General features: G+C 34.8%; 1 pseudogene; it reads left to right on the top strand.

Annotated features, from left to right (window-relative positions):
- The window catches only part of LOC144315354 (DLA class I histocompatibility antigen, A9/A9 alpha chain pseudogene), a 31445-nt pseudogene extending 12907 nt beyond the window's left edge, over nucleotides 1-18538 (top strand).
- The last annotated feature ends 5598 nt before the right edge of the window (nucleotides 18539-24136 follow it).

Raw genomic sequence — 24136 nt, 5'->3', positions numbered from 1 at the left:
ATGCTCGCTCTCTCATTCTCTCTCTTGCTGTCAAATAAATGAAATCTTTTTTAAAAATTAACTTAAATGTCATATGGTGCTACCAGTTCTCTGCTCAACTTTTCTAAGTAGCTGCTTTATTCTCCCAAAGCAGCTGTTTTCAGAAAATTGGCTGGTTTGCATTCCTTTTAATCATCATATTTAAATCAAAAGCTTCTGTGTATAATATGTTGGTATGTAATGATAATGTTTATATGTTGGTTTCCTATTAGAAAAGATCAAACTGTCACCTTCTTACTTCATGCTACCAGTGCCCCCCACAAAAACATACCATCTTGCTGTAATTTTTGTTTGTCTCTTTTTTGTGGTTGCTGTCTTTTCTGCATTCCATATCTTTCTATCCTTTACTTAATATTATTCTGTAAGTACCTTTAATTTTAATGCAATACTTCCTCTAATAGCCTCTGAAAATATTTCAAGGGAGGTAAAATTTTTGTGACAAAACATATGCGAAAATGTTTTTATTCAACCTGCACACTTTGACTCCTGAATTAGACCTGGAATTCTTTCTTAGAAATTATGTTAAGAAAAAAAGCATTTTCCTTCAGTATATTCCTATAATTACTTTTAATTTCCAATAATTTGGGACGCCTTAGTGGTTCAGTGGTTGAGCATCTATCTGCCTTTGTCTCAGGGTGTGACCCCAGAGTCCCAGGATTGAGTCCCACATCTCCTCGCATGGAGCCTGCTTCTCTCTCTGCCTGTGTCTCTGCCTCTCTCTGTGTGTCTCTCATGAATAAATAAAATCTTGAAAAAAAAAAAAAACTTCCAGTAATTTATTTTAAGAAGTCTGATGAGATTCTAATTTTTAGCAAATACATTTTAATGTATATTTAACTTTTCTTTGCCTCTGAAAAATATCCTTTATACCTGGTATGCTGAAATGTCATAAAGAGGTGGATTTATTGGATTTTTACATTTATTCATTTTCTGGAATGACTACACACCATTTAAATACAATCTTACATTTAATTTCTCTTGTAGTCATTATTAAAAATTGAGGCATATTTTTAAAAATTTAACTTCAGTCACTATTGATTTTAAATTGTTCTTTCTTGTTCTTAATGTTCCTTTGCTATGGAATCATACTATTTTCCTAGAGGAGATAATCCTCTGTCTCTTTAAGGGTTTAGATCATAATTAAATTTGTCCTGATGAGAACTTGATAGATAAATCTGATTATTTTTATAGTGGCAACAAGACTGTTTTAATTAGCCACGCAGACCTCCTTAAGTTTGCTTTGCAAACATAGAGTCACACAGTTTTTGAATACCAAGGCCATAAAGTCAACTTCAACCTAGAATCTTTCCTAAGCCATCCTGGCTGAAATTTTAATATTGTTTGTTATTCCAACTCGAGGAAATTGAAGCCAAGAAACTCTTCCTATGAAATTTTACAAGTGGCACCTGTAAATATGTATGAATTTACTCTCTTTTGAAGGCCTTAAAATTTGGTCAGGTTTCTTCTCTCTCAGGAAGTGATTTTATTACCATTGGTGAAGTTGGCACTTTCAAAAAACAAACTACCTTAACTCACACCATAAGAAATAGATCTTTTGAATATCCCTTTCACTAGTAAAAATTTGATTTTTTATTTTAAGACTCCTCAAAAAGAAATCACTAGGACCAGACAGTTTCACTAGAGAATTTCACAAAATCTTCTTAAAAAGAATAAATATCAATTCTGTACACACTTTCAGAAAATAGAAGAGAGGGGGAGACTATTACTTCATTTTTTGAACTTGATATTACCCAAACTTGATAGACAGTACAGAATGAATGAACAAATGAACAAAGAAAGAAAGAAGAAAGAAAGAAAGAAAGAAAGAAAGAAAGAAAGAAAGAAAGAAGAAAGAAAGAAAGAAAGAAAGAAAGAAGAAAGAAAGAAAGAAAGAAAGAAAGAAAGAAAGAAAGAAAAAAGAAAGAAGAAAAAAAAGAATTAAAGAGAGAGGAAGGGAAAAAGGAAAGAATATAGACATAAAAATTCTTAATAAACATTAGAAAAGAATAGAATTCATCGATATAAAGTAAGAACTATACACCAAGTGGAGTTTATTCCAAGGATCCAAGGCTGGTCCAATATTTGAAAGTCAATCAATGCAATCTATTACATCAACAGGCCAAACAAACAAACAAACAAACAGAAAAATTACAAGAACATACAGAATGCTTATACAGAACGATGCGGAAAAATTATTTCACAAAATTTGACATTCTTTTTTTAAAAAATTCATTTATTAACTTGACAGAGAGAGAGAGTACAAACAAGTGGAGAGGGAGAGGGAGGAAACAGACTCCCCACTGAGCAGGGAGCCTGATGTAGGGCTCTGTTCCAGGACTCCGGGATCATTACCAGAGCCAAAGGCAGACACTTAGCTGACTGAGCTACTCAGGCTCCTCTCCACAGTCATTCTGGATAAGACTGCAAAACAAAAATAGAGGGAATCTCCCTCAAATTGATAAAAAGCATTTACAAAAAAAAAAAAAAAAATGGAGCTGACATTGTACTTAGTAGTGAAAGACTGTATGCTTCGCCCTGTGTTTGGGAACCCAGGCAAAGATGTCTGCTCTTACAGGTTATACATTTAATATTGTGGTACTAGTCCTAGCCAATGCAGTAAACCAAAAAGAAAGAAGGAAAGAAGAAAGAAGAAAGAAAGAAAAGAAAGAAAGAAAGAAAGAAAGAAAGAAAGAAAGAAAGAAAGAAGGAAGGAAGGAAGGAAGGAAGGAAGAAGGAAAGAAAGAAAGAAAGAAAGAAAGAAAGAAAGAAAGAAAGAAAGAAAGAAAGAACAGGAAGGAAAGAAAATAAAAAAAAGAAAGAAAGAAAATTCATATAGAAAAGCAAGGAGTAACTGCCCCTATGTGCAAAGGATATCATTGCAAATGTAGAAAATAACAAAGATTTTACCAAAAATAGAAACGAACAAAAGATTCCTAGAGCTAATAAAGTGAGTTCAGTATGATCACAAGATTCTAGATCAATATACCTCCTCCAAAAAGAAAATAAAACTCTGTTTCTGTATACCAGCAACAAACGCATAGACTCAAACATTCAAAATATAACACCATTTATAATCACTCAAAACAAAAATAATTATGCATAACTTTAACAAATAGTGCATAGAGCTTGTATGCTAAAAACTACCAAATACTTTTGAAGGAAATAAAATATATGCATGTTTAAATAAATGGAGACACATAATATATTTAAAGATTGGAAGACTTGCCATAACAGAAATGTCCATTTTCACCAAATTGAGATGCAGTTTTAATAAAATTTATCAAAACCCAGCAAGAGTTTTCATAGATATATTCAAAAATATTCTTAACTGATACGGAAAAGCAAAAGAACTAGAATAACCAAAACAAGTTTTAGAAGAATAATGTAGAAGATTTCAAGATTGGTTAGATAGATACATAGTAGTCAAAAGTATTTGGTACTGGTGAAATGATAGACACATAGATCAGTGGAATAGAATAGAAAACTCAGGAAAGGATCCACAAAGTATTCCCAACTGATTTTTGATAAAGAAATAAAAGCATTTCAATAAAGGAAATAAAGTCTTTTAACAAATGTCCCTGAAGCAACTGGAATTCTATTGACAAAAAATAAGCAAAGCTCAATCCAAACCTTATGTTTTATACAAAATATAAATCAGAGTAGATCATGGACTTAAATGTAAAATATTTTTTTAAAAGTTAAAGAAAAATAAATGTAAAATGTAACACTGAAACTTTGGGGGGAAAATAGAAGAAAATCTTTGTGAACTATGACTAGTCAAAGTAATCCTAGATTTAACACCAAAAACAAGATGCATAAAAAGAAAAAGTGATGAGTTGAACTTCATCAATATTAAAAATTTTTTTCTGCCTGAAGGCTCTGTAAAGTGGATGAAAAGACAGTCTATCTAAAGACTGGGAGAAAACATTTTTAAGCAACCACGTATCTGACCAAAATATGAGCAACTATAATATATAAAGAACTGAAAAGAAAAAAAAAAAAAAAAAAAAAAGCTTAAAAACCAAGCAATCCAGTTTAACAGCATGGGCAAAGGGCAGCCTCGGTGGCTCAGTGGTTTAGCGCTGCCTTCAGCCCGGGGTGTGATCCTGGAGACCCGGGAGAGTCCCACGTCAGGCTCCGTGCACGGAGCCTGCTTCTCTCTCTGTCTCTGTCTGTCTGTCTGTCTCTCTCTCTCCCTCTGTCATGAATAAATAAATAAAATCTTTTTTTAAAAAAAGGCTGGAAAGTATGTGGGGAAACTGGATTATTCATACATTGTTGGTGGGAATATAAAATGGTACAACTTGTCTGAAAAATAGTTTGGTGATTCTCAAAAAAATGAAATGTGCAATCACTCTACAATGCAACAACTGCACTACTGAGCAGTCATCCCAGAATAATGAAGACATATTCATACAAAAACCAATACAACAGGGGATCCCTGGGTGGCTCAGCGGTTTAGCGCCTGCCTTCAGCCCAGGGCATGAAGTTCTGCATCAGGCTCCCTGCATGAAGCTTGCTTCTCCCTCTGCCTGTGTCTCTGCCTCTCTCTCTCTCTCTCTCTCTCTCTCTATCTCTCTCTCTCTCTGTGTGTCTCTCATGGATAAATAAAATCTTAAAAAAAAAATACACAAACATTTATAAGAACTTTATGCTAAATAGCTCCAAGCTGGAAACAATGCAAATGTCTTTGAACCAGTGAATGCGGGAGCAGACTATGGCATGTTGGTACAGGTGGTGTTTCTGTATCACATTCATGCTAATAAAAATGAATGACAGTAGTACAGGCGATACCTGGATGAATCTCCAGCAAATTACACTGTGAGGAAAAGACCATTCTCAAAGGGTTATATATATCTTATGATTCCATTTCTACAGCATTCTTGAACTCATAAAAGTGTAGCAATGAAGCACAGATTATTGATTTCCAGGGGTCAAGATAAAGTGTGCAAAATAGAAATGCATGTGACTAATCAGTGACAACATGAGGCATCTTACAGTGATAGGACATGTTCTATATCTCGACTGTACTGATGTCAATATCCCGGACATCCAAAACTGCTTAATATAATTTTCAAATAAGTAATGTAATGACCCCTATGCAAATATAATTTACACACATATTGAATTTTTAACTTAACTCATTTAATGAGGGAACCAGTAAGGTGTTAAAATCGGTGCACATGAGATCAGAAAAAAAAAAATACACCAAAACAAACAAACACAATCAGGAATCTTGAAATTAATTTGATAATAGAGGCATGGACAACTGGATAATATAAATTAAAATATAGTGTTTGATGTTAACTTTTCTAAAAGTGGAAAATCACATGAAATAACATCAATTATATTTTCTGGGACAAAAATCTGTATTGCTATTGACAGGAAACAGTTTTCTACAACTTAAGTTCTATTTCTCCAGATTTGTATGAAATAACCTAAATAATCAATAATAATCAAAGGTGCATCTTAGAAGCATTTAATTCTCAGAGATCCTGCCAAACAATGCATAGGACTTCATTCAAAGGACATCTTGAACCTGTTTTATGGTTTCTACAATCATAATATTTTTTCTTGAAACAATTACTGAAGTAAAATACTTAGAATTTCACTTGATTGGATTTTTATTACATAGAGATTCATGTGCATTTAAGATCATCCTATTTTTTTTATTATTAGATATATATGTTATATATATAGAGAGAGAAAACCTCTAAGTCTACCAATGGATAGGTGACATGTATATTTATACATATAAATATTCATATATTTCTTTTTCTTCTGGTATATATTATATAGTCATATATATAATGATGAATAAAATACATGGTATACATAACTATATATAACAATCATATATTTTATTTATTTTATTCATTTGAAGGTATATTTTTAAATTATATTAGTGGAAATGTGATAATATTTTCCTTTATTACTTCTTATTGTTTTTTACTACTAAAGAGAATCTGGTATGTTTATTAATATGGAAATAATAGTGATATGCTTTACTTTTTAAGAAACTTCATGTTGGCATTTAGTATAATAATAAATTATAATAAATATATATAACTGAATATGAAAATGGATAATAGTGGTTTGGGGTCCAATTTTCAATGATATACAGACATAAAGTTACAATATAGCTCAAAGACTTTAGATGGAAGTAAAGATGACATACTCTTGAAAATTATGTTAAAAAAACAGAAGGAAATTATGTTAGAGGCAATATACAGCTCTGATAATGAAGATAAATATATTTATATTTATAAATAAAATTTCAAAATAAAATATATATCATGAATTTCACAAAATAGGCAAGATTTTTGCATACACATTCATATAGACACATATATAAATGTATGTGTATGTGTATAACTTTACATATGCACTTGTATCAAATTTTTGAAATATTACTAATAGATTTTTAACTATTTAATTCATTTTCTTAAATATTACATTTTGTTGGTTAAGCTATCATTTTTATAGTTCTCCTTGGGACTATGAGAGATTCCATATACACACCTGCTTTATATTGAAACATAAATTTTACATCACCTTAAAAATAGTATTATGCCTGTGCTAATATTTTCAACATATTTTATATATGTAAATGTACATGCCATGCATCAATAATGACTTAATGCATTTCCCCAAGTTTTAAAATTTTGCATATATGTTTTATAGGAAAAATAATTTATTTGAAGTAGTCATTTTGACCCCTTCTTTCAGATATAGCCTTAATACAGAGAAATGACTTTGAAATAAGAGGTATAAGTTGGGGTGCCATGATTGTAGTAATTACTAAGAACCATCTATCAAGGCATGATTCCAAGAGTAGATAGCACTCTAGGTAGGTTGGCCTCACTTCACAGCAAAATCCAATTAAGGGAATTAAAGTTTTAAGCAAACCATCTCAAGATGGTACAGCTCCAAAGATAATTTCTACGAGTAAGCTCTGTAAGGAGTCTCGTTGCTATCCATTTATTTGCCAACTGATGCAGAAAAAAGAAAAAAACTAAAAGAGTTTCCATAGTCACACAGGACTCTGTGTCATTGGTAGATGTAGTGAAGCAAGCCTTTTATAGACCCTAGAAAAATCTTAATTTTAGTGCTCCCATTTGATATGATTATAAATCTATTAAAATATACTAAGCTCATATTAATTATAATTCATATGAGTTGAGTTGAAATGAATAAAATATGACAAGTGATTTCTTGACCACATCCATTTTAAATTTATTTTTGTATATAATAAAGAAAATGGCCCAGTGTCATTCTTCTGCATGGTGTCCAGTTTTCCCAACACCATTTGTTGAAGAGACTGTGTTTTTTTTTTTCCATTGGGAAAATTAGTTTTGTCAAAGATTAGTTGACCATATGTTGTGGGTCCACTTCTGGCTTTTCTATTATATTCCATTGATCTGTGAGTCTGTTTTTGTTCCAGTACCAAATTGTCTTGATGACTACGGTTTTATAATACAGCTTGAAATCTGGGATCACGATGCCTCCAGTTTTGTTTTTCTTTTTCAGAATTGCTTTGGCTATTTGGAGTATTTTGTGGTTCCATACAAATTTTAAGGTCACTTGTTCTAGCTCTGTGAAAAATGTTGGTGGTATTTTGATGGGGATTGCATTTAATGTGTAGGTTACTTTGCATACTGTAGATGTTTTAACAATGTTTGTTCTTCCAATCCATGAGCATGGAATACTTCTTTGTGTCCTCTTCAATTTACTTTTTAAAAAGATTTTATTTATTTATTCATAATAGACACAAAGAGAAAGGCAGAGACATAGGCAGAGGAAGAAGCAGACTTCGTGGGGGAGCCCAATGCGGTACTCCATCCTGGGACCCAGGATCACACCCTGAGCCAAAGGCAGATGCTCAATCAGAGCCACCCAGGTGTCTCCCTCTTCAATTTCTTTCATAAGCCTTCTATAGTTTCCAGAATACAGATCTTTTACCTATTTAGCTAAGTTTATTCCTAGTTATCTTAGTGTTTTTGGTGCAATTGCAAATGGGATTGATTCCTTGATTTCTTTCTCTGCTGCTTCATTATTGGTGCAGAGAAATGCAACAGATTTCTGCACTTTGATTTTATATCCTGGAACTGAATGAATTTATGTATTGAGTAAATGTGAATTTATGTATTTTTCCAATTTTTTGGTGGAGTCTTTCAGGTTTTCTACATAGAGTAACATGTCATCTGCAAATAATGAACTGCTTCCTTGACAATTTGGATGCCTTTTATTTCCTTTTTGTTCTCTTATTGCTAAGGCTAAGACTTCCAATATTATGTTAAATAGTAATGCTGAGAGTGGACATTCTTGTCTTCTTCCTGACTATAGGGGAAAAGCTCTCAGTTTTTCTCAATTGAGGATGATGTTAGCTGTGGGTCTTTCATATATGGCCTTTATTATAATGAGATATGTCCCATCTATCCTTACTTTGTTGTTGTTTTTTTTTATCAAGGAAGGATGCTATATTTTTTCAATGCTTTTTCTGAAAATCTAGAGGAGAACACAGGTAGAAACTTCTTTGACGTTGGCTGTAGCAACTTCTTACTAGACACACTGCCACAGGCAAGGAAAACAAAAATGAACTCTTGGGACTTCATCAAGATAAAAATCTTCTGTATTGCAAAAGAAACAATAAAACTGAAAAATAGCCTATGGGATGGAAGAAGATATTTGCAAATGACATATCTAATAAACAGGTAGTGTCCAAAATCTATAAAGAATTTATCAAACTCAACACCCAGAAAACAACCTACTTAAGAAACAGGCAGAAGACATGAATAGACAATTTTCCAAAGAAGACATCCAGATGACTAACAGATGCATGAAAAGATGCTCAACATCACTCATCATCAGGAAAATACAAATCAAAACCACAAGGAGATACCACTTCACACCTCTCAGAATAGCTAAAAGTAACAACACAAGAAACAATAGGTGTTGGTAAGGGTACAGAGAAAGGGGAACTTTCTTGCACTGTTGATAGGAATGCAAACTGGTACCACGACTCTGGAGAATAGTTTGGAGTTTCTTCAAAAAGTTAAAAATAAAACTACCCTATAATCCAGCAATTACACTACTAGACATTTATCCGAAGGATACAAAAACACAGATTTGAAGGGGTACGTGAACCTTGATGTTTATAGCACCATTACCAATAATAGCAAAACTATGGAGAGAGTCCAGATGTCCATTGAACAATGAATGTATAAAGAAAATATGCTATATATATATATATATATATATATATATATATATATACACACACACACACACACAAAGGAATATTGTTCAGCCATCCAAAAAAATGAAAAGTTGCCATTTTCAATGATGTGGATAGAGCTAGAGTGTATTACTTTAAGTAAAATAAGTCGAAGACAAATACCACTTGATCTCACTCATATGTGAAATTAAGAAAGCAAATGAGGGTTAACCTTCTGACTCTTGATTTCAGCTCATGAAATCAAGCCCCCATCAGCTCTGGGCTCAGCAGGGATTCTGCTCAAGATTCTTTCTCTCCCTCTGTCCCTCCCCCAACTCTTGCAGTTGCGTAATCTCTCCAAAAATAAATAAATAAATAAATAAATAAATAAATAAATAAATAAATTTAAAAAATAGGGGCACCTTGGTAGTTCAGCCAGTTGAGTGTTCAACTCTTCATTTCAACCCAGGTCATGACCTCAGGGTTGTGAAATCAAGTCCCAGGTTCGGCTTATGCTCAGGGAGAGTCTGTTCAAGAATGCATCTCTCCATATACCTCTGCCCCTCCCCCCATGCCCTTGCACACACTCTCTCTCTCTCTCAAAATAAAAAAAAATAAACAAAACCTAAAGATAAATAAATTACTTTTTAAAAAGAGGGAAAACAGATAAACATATGGGAAGAAGAGGAAAAGGATAGAAGGAAACAAGCCATAAGGGCCTCTTAATTATAGAGAACAAACTGAGGGTTGATGGAAGGAGGTGGATGGGGCAAGAGCTAGATAAGTGATGAGTATTAAGGAGAGCACTTGCTGTGATGAGCACTGAGAGTTATATGTAAGTGATGAATCTGTGAACTCTACTCCAGAAGTCAATATTGCACTGTATGTTACCTAAAATTTAAATTAAAAAAAATTGACAGATGATTTTGTTTTATAGATAAACATGTATTACTATTTTTTCGATAAGACATAATTTTTCTCTATCAACTATTTTTTATTGGTCCTTTAGAAAGTTGCAGACATGAGGTACTCAGGGTGTATTGTATGATCAATATAGTGAGTGTCTACTGGTATACACAAGCTCACTCCTACTACTATTTCCACCACTTTTCCTCCAGTCTCAAGACTGAAGAGAACTTTGTAGGTGGTTATGTGAGAATACAACAAACTCCCATTCTTATTCTCTCACACTAGCTTCAGGTAAAAATGTTTTTCTTTCTCTAAGAAATAAAAATGTCCTAAGAGTTGATTCCACTGTCTCCAATTTACTCTTTTCCATTTTAATTAATCACTATAGTAGTTATACATTATTTAATATATTTTCTTGTAAGTTTCTTTCAATCCTACCTAAAACTTCCATTAATTTAAAAACATTATTTTAACCCTATCACATATACCAATAAATTGTATATAAAAAGATAAGCATACTAAAGTAGTTTTCATTTCAGAAACTATGAAACTGTGGAACAATCACCTTGAAAGAATCCTTTAGAAGAAAGAGGAATTAATTATCTCAGTCTAATTTACTGATCATTAGAAATCTACCTTTAAGATATGTTTTATCTGTTTGTTCTTCTAATGTCCCTTGTAATGGGTTTGTTTTCGTATCAGATTTTAAAGAATGATTAACTAGACACCAGTGAGTTCATTTTTCTTTCTTGAAATGTTCATGCTTTTACTAGCATTCTGGTAACCTACTTAATTTTTGTAAATTCATATGGATAGTTTTCTGCTTATATCAGCATTGTTTAGCACATTGGCAATTCTATGCAAAATAATGTATAGGAAATTTAAAAGTGATAATAAGAAATACACTTGAAAGTCTAACAGAGTCTCAATATTATTTCTACATAAAAATAGGGATGTTTAAAACAAGTGGACAGTATACAGTAGACAATAAGTAAACAAGGTAGACATTGATGTTTACCTGAGAATGACAAATTCCAAATTATTTTATATTTAATTGAATGATGATTTTGGTAGCATGTAATTAAAATCTTGTTTTTCCTTTTCTGTATTTTAATTTGATTGCCTGATTTCTCTCTGTGAGGGAAGGCCTGTTCCATTTAGATATAATCAAGTCAGGATCATAGAACTATAAATACTTATAGTTTGAAAATACTTCATTTTAGATTTATATACCCTATAGATCTGTTATGGAGATAAAATAAGTTAATGCATTTAAAGTACCTTAAATCGTGTCTGGCATGTACTAAGTGTATAGTAAGTCCTACATGATGATGATGATGATGATGATGATGATGATGAAGAAGAAGAAGATGATGATGATCTAGCTAGATATATCAGAAGGATTCAGCTACCTGGATATAGAATAAGAAAAGAAAATTGATCCTCAGTTAAGTGATCTTTTCCCCCACAATATTTCTCATTTAATCTTAACAACAGCTGTGTTAAATAAATTTTAGTCAAAGCCCTATTTTACACGAGAGGACGCTAAGGCAGGTCCTTGGAGATCTTTAATGACACGTGAAAATCTGGTGCCAGTAACTGTCATTTTGAATTCTGTATTTACTACTAAATCCAAAAATTTGAAATAAAATTATAAATAGGGCCAATTAATAAACACTACTAGATCTATATCAAGAGATGAAGAAGATTTTTATTTCACATCTATGATGTCATGTAAATGACAGTTTGGACCACTGGAGTGATAACTGAAAAAGTTGGCAAGATTAAGTCTTATTGATGCATCATTGTGTTAAATTCCTAAAGTTATACCCTCCACCCCCCAGATTTATATAACCATAAATCTGAATCGTCATAGCTCAGAATCCTATTAGTTTTGATGCCTTCACAGATTATGTTGACCAATAAACCTCACCATGTTGTCCGTCAGAAATTCACCCATTAAAAAAATATGATGTCTTACTTATTATGTTTAGCCAAAAAAGAATACTTGTCCAGTATTGGCAAAAAATTTCATATATTTCTTTTGGTCCATGCTTATGTAAATATTGCTATTCCATAACACTCATTTCCAGGAAGCTTATATAAAATTTCTGAATACATCTCAACATACATTTCTGGTAATACTATCAAAGGATCAGAACTGGTAAATAGACTGAAATTCTCTTGCCATGCCTGCTCTCTTTATTCCTCCTCATGGCAAGACCTTAGTGCCATCCCCAAAGGAGAGGTGCATACAAAATCTATTAACAACTCCAAGAGTATCTTCAAAATTTCCCCATGGCAAGGCTTATAATGCTGGTAGTCATTGACAGTAACTCCCAGTTTTAGATATTAGCTGTTATTAATAATGACTCTTCTAGATCTTTCTGTGAGATAATCCTAGGTCTTCTAACATCTCTTAACTCAAGGTTTATTTCTGAGCACCATGTTAGGAGGGAAGATGAGAACAGAATACCTCATAAAGTCTTGGAAATGAGTCTTTGTCTCACAGTTTCATGGAATGTAAAATGTGTACTACATTTAGCTTTGTGGTGTTTGCAAGTAACTAGCTAACGAATTTTAAACTTAAATGAGTGCGTGATTTACTTTTTAAAAACAGGGTGGATTCCATTTCACATACACATTTGGACTTACTCCCTTGAATGGGTGAGAAATAGATGATATTAACGCAGTTCACAGAACTGCATACAATCCTATCTATCGATGCCCAGACTTGTCTCTTATCATCCACAACATCTAATGAAACAAAATTTGAGGCAAGCTAGATTTTTGTGGAACTCTGTTAATGGATCAAGACCTTTTTTCTTTGCTTGGTTTTGTGCTTGGAAAGATTTATGTTACTTATTTTTTGTTTTAAAGTTTTTATTTATTAAATAATTGTTGTAGGAAAACAATCATTTTAAAACTAAAGCACTTTAGCACTGATTTTTTTCTCTTGCAAAAAAAAAAAAAAAACCTAAGTGGTAAACTGTAATTGTTAATTGCAGTTATCAAGTAGTAGTTACTGTTTTTAAGTAAGTCCTCCTGAAATATGTGTACATTTATTTTTTAAAAAGCAGTTATGCTAAAATACACAAGATATAGAATGCTTGAAAAAATGATATAAGAAATTGTGTCATTTTGCTGTTTAATGTCGCTTCCAAGACGTCGTGGAATTATGACTAACATTACCATTGCCAATCACACTGGCCACGGAAGAATTTATGAAGAGGAAAGAGAACATTTTTCTCTATGAAACTGCAACCATGGCTGTGGGAAAAACTACCTGGGCCCTCTTATAAATAATGAGTAATCTAGTTATCTTCAAAGTTTTGTTGAACTACAAGCAAAAGGCTAAAATCAGTGTGGTAAAATCCAAAGTATCATGTAATGTTCATATAGGTAGAAAGTAAAGAAGTAGCAGAAAACTTATTTTATCTGTAGGAGTTAGCATCTGGAAATTCCTGTCTTAATGACTATTTTAAAAGAATTAAATAGGGGCACCTAGGTGGCTCATTTGGTTGGGTGAACAAGTCTTGATTTTGGCTAGGTCACTATCTCAGGGTTGCGGGTTGGAGCCCTGTGGCGGCTTCACATTGAGCAAGGATTCTGCTTGAGATTCTCTCTCCCTCTTCCTCTGCTCCTCCCCCTGCTCACGTATGCTCTCTTTCTCTCTAAAATAAATAAATAAATCTTAAAAATAATTAAATATTAATCCTTACTGTGCTTGTGGCACCTACCTAACATATGAATATTTACAGAGTACTCTGTGTTTCTTTAGGGTGCAATTCTTGGGTTACTAGTATTGGCCTACTCTGTGTTTAAAGATCGGCACAGTCCATTGTCTTCCTTAAGGCCTTTACTATTCACTTAGCCACCCTTCCTGAGACTTGTGGTGTACAATCATCAATCCCTCTGAGTGGTAGTCAGAATAAAATAACTGTAGGATATCTAGTAAAACAAGTATATATTACTATTCAAATACTCATCATTTCTTTTATGTCATTTAGAGCTATTCCTGCAAATCAGTTTTCTATAACTATCCTTGTTATTGGTTATGATGATTAATTAACTTAGATAAATTAAATTTATAAACATTATTATCACAGGATATTTGTTTCTTGTATTTAAATCCACTCTGTAGATCTTGAAAAGATTCAACAACATTGTATAGGAACAAAATAAGATGTGTGTTCTAGCTTGGAGAAAATACATTTTTTTAGTTTATCTCAATTTATACTTTCCAAAAAGCAAAGAGAGAATACATTTATTTGGAAAAAATACTACAGAGTGAAGTATTTTGTATGCATATTTTATTCTCAGCACTGGTCCAAGAAATATAACTTGTATTAAAGACAATTTTCTAAAAAGTGGTAGCAGCCTTTATTTATTTAATTGAAATCTGGTTTTCTGGGGAAAAAAATCTGCTTTCAAGTATGGTCTGCCTTCTCTCTTGTAGTTCCTTCACATAATCATCTGCCAATTTAAAAACTGCATAGCATAGAATTAATTATGTAAATTTTAACAGCTGATTATAGGGAGACAAAAAACAAGGTTATTTTCTAGTAAGATTATAAGATGGAGATTCCTAATTGCTGGACAGCTGTCATCATTAGGATTTATTCAAATAGCTAACTAGCCCAAACCAGAAAGCAGAAACAGCAGCTGCAAACTAATACACTCACACATGTACACATACACACACACACACACACACACTCTCACACATATTTATAATAGATTATTTCAAATTATTCAAGAATCATACTTCTCAGACAGCTACACATTAGAATCAATAAATGGAACTTTTACAATAAATCAGTGTATGAAGTCCATCCCAACACAACAGAATCAGATTATCTGAAGGTGGGTTCCAGGAATCAATAGCAATTCAAAGCTTTCCAGACAATTCTAATGTAATGCACTATACATATTCTCATATACATATATATACTATATGTGTGTGCATATATATTATACATATATTACATGTGTGTATATACATTATACATACATTTTATGTATATAAAATATTTTTTAAATATATATAATAAATCAGCATAACACACATAACCTTTCAGTCCTGACGTTTAAGAAACTAGACTTGTCATCAATCGCTTTATTTCTTCGCACATATTCCTTCAGCTCTCTCTTCATTTTTATTTTAGTGTTCAATAAATAACCTATGCTTTACATTGATAATATACCTATGGTTCTTTTTGTGAATCCATGTGAAGAAACTTGTTTATTCCTAAACATTTTTGTTTTTTTCTTTAATTTTCTACAGCATAATAATTCAAACATTACTATATATTAAATTTCTTTGTTACTTATTTGATCAATAATATTATTACTAACTCACATGATAGGAAAGATATGAAAGTTGCTTCACAGTTACGTAAGGGCTTCTTTTTACCATTAAGCATTTTATTAGAATCAAATAACTATTGAAGGTATAACATTAGAAAAATATCTCACTTAAGAAGGAAATTGGCAAATAATGACAGACTATAAAGAAATAATTAGTCATAAATTCAATATCATTTATATCAGATTATTGTTGCATAGATGTCAATATTTTAGAATTTTGCTCTTGCAAGATTATTCTGCTTAACATTTTTTCCAGACATATTTTGATCTATGTTGTAGTGTCATAAAAGTAATTGATTGTCTTACCATTAAAATTATTCTAGCTCAGGGCACCTGGGTGATTCAGCGGTTGAGCATCTGCCTTCGGCTCAGGGCACGATCCTGGAGTCCTGGGATTGAGTCCCGCATTGGGCTTCCCACAGGGAGCCTGCTTCTCCTTTGCCTATGTCTCTGCCTCTCTCTCTGTGTCTCTCATGAATAAATAAATAAAATCTTAAAAAAAAAAAAAAACATTATTCTAACTCAAAAGGCCGTTTCCTCTCTGTGTGTGTTGTATGTGTTTGAGCAGTAAATCTTTTTAAGCTTATTGAATTTATCTCAGCAATTTTTTTTTTTTTTTTTTTTTTAGGAAAAAAAATCTTAACACAATGTTTGATATTTTAGGTTCCTGACATCAATTGACATAGTAACTTGTTAAAATTAAAAACATAATAGAAGGTAAAAGAGGAAAGCATTACAAAAACTGGAGCATGATACCAGTAATTGGGGAAAAAAAAACAATACTTTTTTAAAAATTTAAATTCAATTTGCCAATATATAGTATAATACCCAGTGCTCTTCTCATCATGTGCCCTCCTTAATGCCTGTCACCCAGTCACCCCATCCCCCACCCACCTCCCCTTCTGCAACCTTTTGTTTGTTTCCCGGAGATTGGAGTCTCTCATGGTTTGTCTTCCTAATGGGAAAAATCAATACTTAAGGGAGGCACTGGGCCTAGATGATGACATGCACTTGGAGGATAAGCACAAAAGATTATTTTCTAATTTCTAATTAATTGCTGGCAGGCATTGATAAAGAAATCATCCTATTATCATACAGCTACACCAAAATAAACATATTCATTGTGTATTAATTAGCAGCAAAATGATCTACAACTTAACAACCTAGATAAGTCACAACTTTCTCTTTTTTAAGTCCAGATGGTCAGGCTGCTCGGATCCAGGAAGTAATCCAAGAACTTCTGTTCTTTTTATCTAGTTTCTGACATCCCCTAGGCGTATTTCCCTAATTCATAGAAACTAAACCGCTCCCCACGTCCTATGCTGACAGTTGAGTGTCTGGGGCAGGAACATGAGACTATGCTCTTTAAGAGCATAGTCACACGCTCATACCAAGCTGCAAAGGAGGCTGGGTCGTGTGGTCCCTGTCTCGTTGGTGGCACACCTTATGAAAACGTGGGGGGACTTTACTACAAAATGCAGAATTAGAGCATGAGTACTGCGGGGTAGTTACCATTCCATTTCACACATATAATTTAGTAAGAAACGGCTGTGTGGGCAGTGTCCCGGGACCCCGGAGAGGAAGCGGTGACACACCAGCCTTCCTCGTGCTGCTGTCGGTGACCCTGGCCGCGGCCCTGCCCCGGGCGGGCTCCCCCCTCCCCCCCCCCCCAGGTACTTGGACCCCGCCGTGTCCCGGCCCCACACGCAGGTGGTGCGGTTCGACAGCGACTGGGCCACTGCGAGGAGCAGCAGGGGCCGGGGTATCGGGACCAGGGGACGCGGCGGGTCAAGAAGTCCGCACGCATAACCGAGTGCACCTGGACCCCCTGCGCGGCTGCTACGAGCAGAGCGAGGCCGGGTCCCAGGCCCTCCAGACCGTGTCCGGCTGTGACCTGGGGCCGACGGGCGCCTCCTCCGCGGGTACTGGCAGGACGCCTGCGACGGTCCCCTGCACCGGGACCTGCGCTCCCGGCCGGCGGCGGACACGGCGGCGCAGTTCCCCGCGCAAGGGGGAGGCGGCAGGTGCTGCGGGGCCGAGAGCAACCACCCGGAGACGACGTGCGCCGCGCGGACCTGGAGGACCTGGAGACGCACAGGGAGACGCTGCAGCGCGCTGAACCCCCCAACCCGCGTGCGACCCGCCACCCCTGCTCGGGCCGTGAGGTCACCCTGCGCTGCAGGGCGCTGGGCTTCTACCCTGCGGAGATCACCCTGACCTGGCATGGGATGGGGGGAGGGGGGGACCAGACGCAGGACACAGAGCTTGTGGACACCAGGCCTGCAGGAGATGGCACCTTCCCGAAGTGGGCGGCTGCGGGGGTGCCCTGTGGACAGGAGCAGAGGTACAGGTGCCACGTGCAGCATGAGGGGCTGGTGGAGCCCGTCACCCGGAGATGGGAGCCTCCTCCTCCTCTGTCCACCAATCTCATCATCAGCATTGCTGCTCTGATTCTTGTGGTCGCTGGGGTGATTGGAGCTGTGACCTGGATGAAGCAGCGCTTGGGAGGAAAAGGACCAGGCTACTCTCGTGCTGCACGCGATGACAATGCCCAGGGCTCTGATGTGTCTCTGACGGCTCCTAGAGTGTGAAAGCAGCTGCCCTGTGGGGACTGAGTCATGCAAGATGTGTGCACATCTCATGTGATGACATCAACAACCCTGGCTCGTCTCTTTGCAAAGTGTCAGGATGTGCCTGTGCCCCTAGGAACATAATGTGAGGAGGTGGGGAGATTGGCCTGCCCTGCCCACCATGATCTGTCCCTAATCTGTTGTGCATTCTCTTCCTTGATGTGCTTTCCTGTCCAGCAGATGCAGGGCTGGACCATCTCCATCCCTGTCTTTGTTTCATGTTTTCATGTTGAGTACTAATGACTTACTACCCAATTGAAAATAAGAATCCAGATAGGAGTTTGTTTCCTAAGTCTTGGGATGTGGAGCTGATGAGGTAATAAAAGGAGATTTGTGAGGTTGAGAGAACAAATAAATGCAAGCCCCGAGAACCTTCGAAAGAAAGAAAGAGAAGGAAAGAAAGAAAGAAAGAAAGAAAGAAAGAAAGAAAGAAAGAAAGAAAGAAAGAAAGAAACTGCTATGTGGCATGCATTGTTGATGCATGCATCATGTCAGACATTAATATATCTAAACTTTCACTCCTAAGCTTATCAGGCTATTTTCCTTGTTCCCAATCAATGAGAGCACCAGAAACTTTCCCTGTAGTATATAAGTTCTGAAACTTTCCTAACTTGAAATTAAAATTAAAATTAATCTGTCTTGCAACTTCATGATACTCTTTCCTTCCTTTCCATATTGAACAAGTAACTTATTTTAGAAATTCTTATTTTACTTACAGTTTTCAATACTCTCTTTACTTAAATGGATTCTATTCTGCATCTTCACCATAGTCAATTATCCTTTGGCTCTCATTTCTACCTTGCCATTTCTAGTTTTTTATCCCTTTGTCTTTTTCCCCTCAACTTCACATTCTAATTATAGGTTTAAAACTAGAAAGTAAAACCGTTGGATTATTAGTCACTCGACTTAAGTAGAAGCATTATTAGAATAAATATATTGGAGTTTCTTTTTATCACCAAAAGATCTTAGATCATTAGTTCAAAGTGCATATTAATATACAAAAATAAGTTTTTATGTCACCAATGCAACTTTTGTCCTCAATATTCATTACATTAAAACTCATCAAGCTCTTTGTGTTAGATGATATGGCCACAGAAATATCTATAAGATTTTCTTATTGATAATGATCTTTTTACCATAATTATTCTTGCTTTTATATTTCCTCTGTCTTGTGTAATCAGATTCAAATTATATGTATTTTCATAGAAAACACATTTACTACTGATTACAGGTCTTTAACAGTGTATTTATTATTTAGCTTCCCACTTCTCGTAATATCTGGGGTAACTTCTAAAGTTCTCACTATAATTTTCATACGAAGAAAGCAAACATTAATTGAACTGCTACTAAATGTCAAGAGAATATATCTCAGAATTCATAATCAAGAGGAAAATGGTGCAAAACATAATATCAGTTCAAAGGTTAAAATCATGATATGAACAAGCTATAAGTGCACTGCAGAAGAGGGGAATATAATCTTAGATTGGATGTGATGAAAATTGTCTATGTGGTCTTCCTCTTCCCCACTCCAATAAAAATAGAGCCTTTATATAATCTTAATTAAAATTTCAGACAAACCCCAAGTGAAAGATATTCTAAAAAAATACCTGAGCAGCACTCCTCAAAACTGCCAAGGTGATCCAAAACAAGGACAGTCTGAGCAGCTGTCAGGGCCAATACAGCACAAGATTGGCAGGGAAAAACATTCTAAGAAGAAACTATTCTTAAGCTGAGTTTTTAAGAATGAAAGTTACACAGTAGACAAATAGGAAGATGGGGGAAAGAGTATTTTAAGCCAAGGCAAAACAATTAACAAAGTTCTAGACATATGGAAAAACACAGCATGTTCATGGGATTGAAAATAGTTCCCCATGGCTAAAGAAAATGTGTCTGGCCATATATGATAAAATATAATGCTGGAATATTACATAGGGGCCAGATGATAAAGAGCCTCTGTGTCAGGCTATAAGATTTCAATTATTCCTGAACACCATGGAGAAATTTCACTTGGAAACACCAAAAAACCCACAAACAGAGATTTCATTTATTTCTATGAAGAATGTATTGGGTATGTGGAAGAGATTAAAAGCAAGAAAACCAAAAGGGAGGCTATGGATATAAATCAGGAAAAAGAAAACATAAGCAAATTTGGCAGTGTCAAAGGATAGGGAGAAGAATGAAGAGCAGGCAGTTATTTGAGAGACTAGGTAACATTATTTTTTGAGCAATCACTTTTGAAAGTAAACAAGAAAGAGTGATCTTGGCCATTTTTCAGACTTTACTGACTGGGGTGGGGAAGATGCTATTAATTGAACAATGGAATAGAGGAAGAACCAAAAATTTGGTACCACACATATACAATATCTGGTTCAAAGATTCTATTTTTTTAAACATTTTTTTAAATTTTTATTTATTTATGATAGTCACACACAGAGAGAGAGAGAGGCAGAGACATAGGCAGAAGGAGAAGCAGGCTCCATGCACCGGGAGCCCAATGTGGGATTCGATCCCGGGTCTCCAGGATCGCGCCCTGGGCCAAAGGCAGGCGCCAAACCGCTGCGCCACCCAGGGATCCCAAGATTTTATTTTTTATTTATTCATAAGAGACACACAGAGAGAGACAGATGGAGAAGTAGGCTCCTCGCAAGGAGCCCAATATGGGATTTGATCCCTGGACCAGGATCACGCCCTGAGCTGAAGGCAGATACTCAACCGCTGAGCCACCCAAGCATCCCCAGTATCTGGTTCAAACACGTATTAGCTTCTGGGACCTTAGATGGTTAATTTGTGTTCCCATGCTATACTTTTCTCATTTGCAAAATGGAAATGCTATCACTACTCAGTACTCGTGAAATTTTAATATAAATGTAACGTCCACTCAGTGCTTTCCCTATCATAAGCAAACAATAAGTTGTAGCAAATAGAGTTTTCACTTTATCATTATTCAGATTTGTTAAGTTAGACATATAGGTTGAGTTAAAGCTAAGGAGAATAGATGGACTATGAAATTTACCACTTTGAGTCATTAAAACATAAATCATTGAATTCATGGATATAAATGTAACCCCAGGAAATAATCTATCTCTTCAGAGTATTTCCTAGAGTTCTCAGTAAACTTTAAGTCCCTCTACTGATCCCATCATATTTCAATTCAGGTTTTATTGACCTCTTTTCAGTATGTAGATATGAAGAAGTGTATATAGATAGATAGTTATGGCGAAGTAAAGGGAATTACTTGAATTCTTAGAAGCAGTTGCTATTGTTAACTAGTTCCTCCTTATATAACACTTCTCTCTTCTGGAACAACATATCATCCTCATATTCCACTATCCCCTCTTACCTCTGCTTCTCTTTTGTTGTTGTTATTCTTTTGGAAGGATCAATCCAGGCATTAAATTGCAGAATTTACTAAAGCTTACTCCTAACTCTATATAACTTATTGTATAGGAGTTCAGATATACCCATATGAATAGATCAGTCATACATGAAATATAACTACACAGAATGAGATATCACAAGGTATCACTTAGTACCAGTCAGAATGACTAGGGTCAAAAAACACAAGAAATAGCAAATGTCCTTGAGGATGTGGATAAAAAGGAACACTTGTGTACTGTTGGTGGGAATGTAAATTAGAATGTGCACTATGGAAAACAGTATTGAGGTTCCTCAAGAAATTGAAACTAGCAATACCATGTGATCCACTAATTCCACTAGTGGGTATTTATCCAAAGAAAACAAAAACACTAATTTGACAAAACCATATCTGCACCCCTATGTTTATTGTAGCATTATTTATAACAGCCAAGACATGGAGCAACCCAAGTATTCATCAATAGATGAATGGATAAAGATATTTCATACACATACAGTCACACAAACACACCACACAAACAAAGGAATATTACTCAGCCATAAAAAGAATGAGATATCGCAGTTTGCTACAATATGGATGACCAAGAGAATACTAATACTAAATAAAATAAATCAGACAAAGAAAGGCAAATACCATATGATTTCACTTACATTTGGAATCTAAAATGCAAAACGGAGTCTTAAATATGGAGAACAAACTAGTGGGTGTGAGAAGGGAGGGGAGAGGACAGACAAAATAAGTAAAGTGGATTAAGAGATACAAATTTCCAGTTATAAATAAGTCACAGAGCTGAAAAGTACAGCATAGATAATGTAATTAATAATATTGTAATAAGATTGTATAGTGACAGATGGTGACTATGTTTATTGTGGTGAGTACTCAGTAATGTATAGAAAAACTATGGCAAGATAATTCAATTCATATTTTTGGCTCAAAGAAGAAAACCAAAGTTATATTTCCTTTAATATCCATTTCATATATACTTACAAAATCTGGTGAAAATCCTACTTCCTATTTCTGAAATCCATGTCCACTTCTTTCTATATTTATTGAGTTCTCCTTAGTTTAAAAAAATACCTGAAATATTTAAATAACTTGTAAAGAGCAAATTCCCAGTTACCCTACACTTAGGTTCCCCTATTATGAATGTATTTGATTAGCATGATATATTTGTCACAATCAATGAACTAGTATTGACATATTATAATTAATGTCTATATTTTATTCAGATTTCCCCCTTTTTTTCAGATGTCTTTTTCCTGTTTCAAGATGCCATACTATATTTATTTTCTTTAGGTCACTCTTGACTCTGACAGTTGCTCGGATATTTCTCATTTTTAATGACTTTGACAGTTTTGAGGAGCTCTGATCAGATATTTTGTGGAATATCTTTCCACTACAATGTGTCTGATTACTGTCTATACAATTATGATTATAGCATGTGTGTGTGTGTGTGTATGTGTATGTGTGCACATTTTAGGAGGAAGAAGGATCTCAGAGGTAAAGTGCCATTTTTATCATATCACATCAAGAGATATATATTGTGAACACAACTTTTCAATGTCTATGTTGGCCTTGACCACCTGGATGAGTTATGTTTGTCAGATTTCTTCACTATAAAGTTACTCTTCTTTTTTTCTTCCTTTCCATACTATATTCATTGTAAGGAAGTCACTAAATGTAGCCAACACATTACAAGTGGGGAGTAGTTGTCCACTCCTTGAGGCCAAAATATTTATATAAATTATTAGGAATTTTTGTGGATAGGAAATGTGTCTTTTATTTTTCTAATTATTTGTTTATTTCAGTATTTAAATTAGTATGGAGCTATGAATATTTCTTTTATGCTTTGGCTTCTAATCTAGAACCATTTTGTTATTTGTGTTACTTAAATTGCCCCACTGTGGGCCAATTTAGCTCTTGTATTGCTTCAGTGTCATTATTACATTTTATTTAAGGACTTTGTTCCTGTCATTAAAAGATGCTCCAGGCTCTTTTATATTTCCAGCCCCAGTCCTAGAACTAGCTATCTATCCAAATTATCCTGATTCCTTTAATTGTAGAATGGCATTAGAAATCAGGATCTGAGTGCTAGGGATATTTTTTCTTTACTGAAAGGTCATTACTTCTGGGCCATCTCCACGGACACAACAAAGGAATATATGTATATATATGTATTAACCCATGTGTATGTACATATCTATAAAATATTTCTGTATGTACCATCTTTATTAAGCTTAACAGGAGTTCTAACAGATGTCTCCAACTCTAATCGATTACTGCATTGATAATTCTAGCTTCCTCTCCTTGCTTCTCTATAGATTATCACTCTGACAGTGAGAAAACCTGACTTCCATCATCCATGACCTATTTACTTAATCGTTCAAGATGTATGTATAGTAGCATCAAAATCTTTAGCCTCTGTCTCTGTGGGAAAAACTTTATCAACTGGAGTACATTGTTTGTGTATAGTTGATTTTGCCTTTAGTTTTGCAGACTCTACTCACTTCTAGAGTTGCTTGGGAAAGCATATTTTTCCCCACCGCTTCACTTCTCCAGTAAGGAGTTTTATACATTTGTAATACAGTTAGATTG

Source organism: Canis aureus, chromosome 6 (assembly GCF_053574225.1).
Source record: "Canis aureus isolate CA01 chromosome 6, VMU_Caureus_v.1.0, whole genome shotgun sequence".
NCBI lineage: Eukaryota > Metazoa > Chordata > Mammalia > Carnivora > Canidae > Canis > Canis aureus.
Note: the sequence above shows the minus strand (reverse complement) of the source record. Positions and strands in the feature narration are given on the sequence as shown.